This window comes from Ostrea edulis, chromosome 5 (genome assembly GCF_947568905.1).
Source record: "Ostrea edulis chromosome 5, xbOstEdul1.1, whole genome shotgun sequence".
Classification (NCBI taxonomy): Eukaryota; Metazoa; Mollusca; class Bivalvia; order Ostreida; family Ostreidae; genus Ostrea; species Ostrea edulis.
Genome location: NC_079168.1, coordinates 35883816 through 35889868, shown reverse-complemented (window position 1 = coordinate 35889868; position 6053 = coordinate 35883816).

Sequence of the window (6053 nt, the reverse complement as noted above, 5' to 3'; positions counted from 1 at the left end):
TATATATATATAATTCAATAAAAAAGCAGGAAAATATGCAGTTCCAAAATATTAAATCACTAGCGCTTTCTGGATTTTTTAAACATCCATCCTCTCCTGAGGGTGGATGTTAATATCCAGAAAGCACTGGTGATTTAAATATATTTTGGAACTGCATATTTTCCTGCTTTTTCATTGAATTATTTTGACTGTGTGATATCAACTCTTTCTATTTGGAATATACATGTATATATATATATATATATATATATATATATATATATGGGTGGGTGTGTTTATGAATGAGTGTGTATTGGGCATATTATGTTTGACGGTCGGAAGTGTGTTTAATTTGATCACGTAAAGTGAATTTTATTTAGACAATTTGGATAATTGCAGGTATTATTTTGCCAAATGTTTAAAAGTCAGCAATTATTTGGGGTTTTATAGACGATGTTAAACCAAGCGAACCCTAGCCTGTCGCTTTCTGGTTTATGGCACTTTTAAAATTACGTAGATTAAAGAGGGGATTCGTTATCTGATTTTTTATCGGGTGTAATTTTGTGCCAAAGTGAGATAATTCGCATTGGTGTTTGTAAAATAAAAATATTTCATCAATGATCCAGATACTCTAAATACATATATGATACCTATATATTTTTTACTATATATTTTAACATTTGCCTAATTTGTCAAGCCATGTCTGTGTGTTCTTGTACATATCATGTAATGTGTTTGTAGTACGTAACCATCAATAATGTTAGTTTCTTGATTACATGTATTTATTTTGCACATTATGCCATCAGCAATTATAACCAGTCATTGTAGCTTATCAGAAGATTTATTTTATTCATCTTATCCAGGAACCAGTGAAAAAATGATTTGTGCAACACCCTATAGTGCAAACTTTACGGTTAGTAAGAAAAAGCCCTATTCAAGTGACAACCTAAATTACACTCTGGATACTTCAAACATCCCTCAAGTAGTTCAATATACCAACAGTCAAACCTGAAAATCTACATACGTCTCTTTTGGGGTTTGATAGTAATTTGTCTTTTAATACTCCCCGACAATGTCAATACCCTAAAATCATCGATCCACGCCATGTCATCTTGAAATTATTATTGATTATATACAGACAGGTCTGAAGAAAGGTTGTATTGCAGGCCAATTTGAAACATCCCATTTGCCAAAATGTTGCATCTCCCTTCGGTATTTTGCCCAAAGGAAATACTGGCAAATTCAGAGTTATGAACGACCTTTCTTTTCCAAACGACCATACATTGAATTCAAATATTCCAAAAGAATAATCCACTGTTCAATATGATTCTATTGACAACATCGCTCATCTGATTCAAGAATTCGGCCATCGTTGCTTAATGTCGAAAACAGACATTGAGGATCGATAGCAGGTCATCCCAATTCATCCATCTGATTATCACCATCTGTTAAGTTTTACATGGGACGGCAAATTTTATTTTGATAAATATCTACCAATGGGGGTAAGTAGTACAGTTTAGTTGCGAGATATTTTAAACATTTAGCATGAATTTACATTGAATAATGGAAACTGTTTTCCAAGTCTCAGGGATGTCACATATTTTAGAGGAATTTTCTTTGCTGGACCTCCATAATTTAAGAATTGTAAGGACGATTTGGCTACAGTAGTTTCTTTTTCTATCTCTGCAAAGCAATCGGTGTTCCGATCAACATGGGGGGAAAAACCAAGCCCCTACAACAAAGCTTAATTACTATTCATGTTATTGAGGTTGATTTCCATTTGATGGAAGGATGCTTACATGTACCTCTGGACAAAATAAACGGAAATTTGAACACTTTCAAGCGACGCAAAAAACAGTCATTTTAAGAGATATCCAATCTGTGATTAGTCTTCTAAATTTTGTTTGTACAGTAGTAGTCCCGGGTCGTTCATTTCTCCGTCGATTTATTTATTTGACTTGCAACATGTGTTGTCAAAACTTTACATTTCCCTTAATAAAGAGTCGAGGGTAAAATCTGCCCTAGTGAGGGAAATGTGGGCAGGTCTTCACACAAAGGACAACATTCAATTTTGGAATATGAATAGACCTTGTGCTTTCAATCAAATCAAGTGACATTATTTATTCGGTCATTGTAAATTGTTAGAAACATCATATTTTTAAAATGGAAGCTATGCATGGTTCCCACTGAATACATATACACGTATGAGATCGATATTGTTTTAATGGATGTTACTTATCCGTTGTAATACTGCTAATGCATGTACTTAAAGACGTTTAAAACTTTAAATGATCAAAAGCACATTCGGTCATATAAATACCACCGCTGAAAAAATTAAACTAGAAATCAGTACAAATCTTACTGTAACTACATGTAAATATAGAACTGTTAACCGTCAACATACGTTTCGTTTACACCCTATATCATATTGTGATGTACTAGTTAAATATATGTCACAAATGCTCACAAAAAGTAAAGAGATCTCCCTCTCCTTTTCTCGGGCTCTTGAATGAATTTGCCTTGTAGCAAAAAACGAAAACAAATATCAGCAACATTTGAACATTCCTTTTAAAATTGACGGCCTATCTGGGTACATGTAGCTCAATCAGTTCACGTGTCGACTGTCGGTCGTTTTAAAGTTTTTTCATATCATTTCTACTATAACTGCATGTTTTGACTAAATAAAGTTACCAATTTCAAACTATCATTGTGTATATCCTCTACTTTTCATCCAACCATATAAAATTTCTCTGGGGCGTTATTCCAGCGTTTCTTTCCAGTAGACAAACTTCATCAAAACTTCGAACCATATAGCTTAAAGGAAATGACTTTTAAATTTCCATCCGTGTTGCATTACGTGAGAATGATTGCATATTGATTTCACGATTATAACCTAGAACACTTCTAAATTATTATTTTTATCTGTTAACAGTATTCCTCTTGCATCCGTCTTTACCACTTATCTGTTTACTGTACATATATTATGTACAAATAAGCTAATCGCAAGTCATGTACCAAAATGATAACTCTGTTTCCGACAGGAAGTTAGGCGATGTAGTCTTGTGACTGACATGTGATGAAACCACTACACCTACATGTATGCATGTTTTCTGTAAATAGAGCTTTCAAACTGGCACTCCTACATGCACAGCCACTTTATATAGTATCGATTTGATGCAAAATGCATGGATAGTTTTGAAAAGGCCTTTAAATGTTTAATAATCGTGTTGCAAAAATACACTCCAGGAAAAACCACATCTTGTTATAAATTACGCACTTCATTGTAAGTTATCATACATCCGTAATGAGGACTATATACCTTTATGGTGGAGACGACTTTAAGTAAGACAATATCAGTTTATGTTACATATAATTTTTTTTCTATTAACATGTGTAAAACGTCTTTATTTTTAGTAATTTGACGTTTAACTGGGACTCGCTAAATATACATACAGTAGAATCTACTATACTGCGACATTAATTCAATTTTCAAGCTAGTAACGAAGTACTTAGCTACTGGGCTGTAGAGACCCTCGGGGACTAACAGTCCACCAGCAGAGGCCTCGACCCAGGGGTAATAATATACGGTAAATAAAACTTTTAGAATTCACAAAATAATTTTCCTGTAAGAAAGTACAAAGCAAATTCCAGATCACTTTCAAAGTTAATATTATGTATATTAACTGGTTGATGTACTCATACGCTGTACTATATATATATATATATATATATATGTATGTATGTATATGTACTGACCTAGAGAACTCGCAGATTATAAGATTGCTTTGCTATCGACTCTGATGTCATCTCTCTGTTTACAGAATACTGACAGATATTTTGAATTATCCAATGTATCGGAATTTAGAAATCATTCAATGTATCGTTGTTTAGGAATTATCCAATGTATCGGAATGTAGAAATCATTCAATGTATCGTTGTTTAGGAATTATCCAATGTATCGGAATGTAGAAATCATTCAATGTATCGTTGTTTAGGAATTATCCAATGTATCGGAATGTAGAAATCATTCAATGTATCGTTGTTTAGGAATTATCCAATGATCGGAGTTTTGGGGCCACCCAACGTATCCGTGTTTTGGAATATTTTATAGTCATGTGTTCAACCTTTGTACTTATCTTAGTTATCAATACGAATTGTGCTCCTTTCTTAGCTGAACTGCTTTTATATTCCTATGAAGCAGAATTTATTCAAAAACTTCTACATGAGAAGAAAAAATATCTTGCTGTGGCCTTCAATTCGACCTTTAGACATATCAACGACGTATTATCTATTAACATAATAATTTTCATTCATATGTCGATTCAATATACCCCAGTGAATCGAAGTAAAAGACACCACAGACTCGTCCACTTCTGCTTCATACTTAGATATTTTATTGAAAGTAGATATTAACGGCAAATTAACAACTCAACTTTATGACAAACGGGATGATTTCAACTTCTCCATCGTCAACTTCCCATATTTATGTAGCAATATTCCATCACCACCTGCATAAGGTGTTTACATCTTTCAACTGATTCGATACGCAAGAGCTTGTTCTGCGTATAGTCAGTTTTTAAATCGAAGCAGGTTACTGACAAACAGGTTGATAGTGCAGGGGTTCCAACAGTATCGTTTAAAATCAGCATTTCGCAAATTCTATGGTCATTATAACGACCTAGTTTGCCAATACAACCTATCATTGGGTCAGATGCTGTCTGACGTGTTTCATGCCGTTCTTGGCACACTGATTTTGACTGCGGATGGCTACATTTGCCTGATCAAGATATAGGGCTCACGATGGGTGTGACTGGTCGACAGGGGATGCTTACTCCTATCCCCCTAGGCACCTGATCCCACCTTTGGTATATCCAGGGGTCCGTGTTTGCCCAACACTGTTTTGTATAACTTGTAGGAGTTATGAGATTGATCAATGTTCGTTATCTTCGCCTTTCATTTACATTTGACTTTTGTTTAATAAAATTAAATCATCATTTCCAAAAAAATTGTTCTAGATAAAAATTGCATTATAATGTACATCAAACTAACCTTTCCCTCTCCTAAAGCATCAAGAGATGGCTGGTTATTTTTTTTTTTTTTTTTTTTTTTTAATTTTCAATGTAAGATTTACATTTCTTCAGAGAAGACAAACATTTTGACATATAATACAGTATACTGACTGAATACAACTAGTTAAAAATTGGTCTAAATGAACTAAATCACGTCAATCTGACTTCAAAGAAACCCTCATTCATGTACTGTATACAGTCTTAATTTTGCTGCAGTTTAAATAATTATTTCGCTCTTTTCACGGTAGACCAAAACCATGAAATAAAAATGGCCATACTATGATACATGTAACATTCATAAAGAAAAGACATTTTAAAAATTGTGAATTTAAAACTACTTTTTAACAAAGATCGATTAGACATCTGAAGATAAGCAAGTGTGGATATAAAGCTGTATTCAGTATTTTGTTGTATCACCATGGTAATTTTGAATTATCTGTTATAGTACAATGAACGAGGAAGAGAACAACCATCAGCAGAAACCATATTAACGAAAGATCACAATACCAGAACTATATAATATCTGTCACCATTATGAAAGACGACGAAATGCACACTGATATTTTACAAGACTGCTTCGTCTTCTTTCGGGACAACTTAAATCCTATGATAATCAGAGGGGATCTTCTCCAACACAGAATTATCACAATTGAAAAAGCAATGGAGATCAACCCGAGAGCTCCCTCACAAAGCTGTGAAAATCTTTTGATGGAATTTATAAAAAACATGCCAAGTAAAATTAAGATTTTTTTGGACATTCTGGAGACAGATCACAGATTCCTCGTGGAAAGGTTTCGATCAAAGTTTTCTGAAAAATATGGCTCAATTGAAAAGCAAACAATTTTACAGAATATAGAAAATTTAAGGCTGTGCCTTTGCGTCACAAATTAAAACTACTGTCACATAAAGGAGAAATGACGGAATTCAACTCAATAATAACATTTTGGAAAAGTAAATGGGAGTCCTGTACATCGAAAATAGGAATGTCGTCAGAGAAAAAACAGC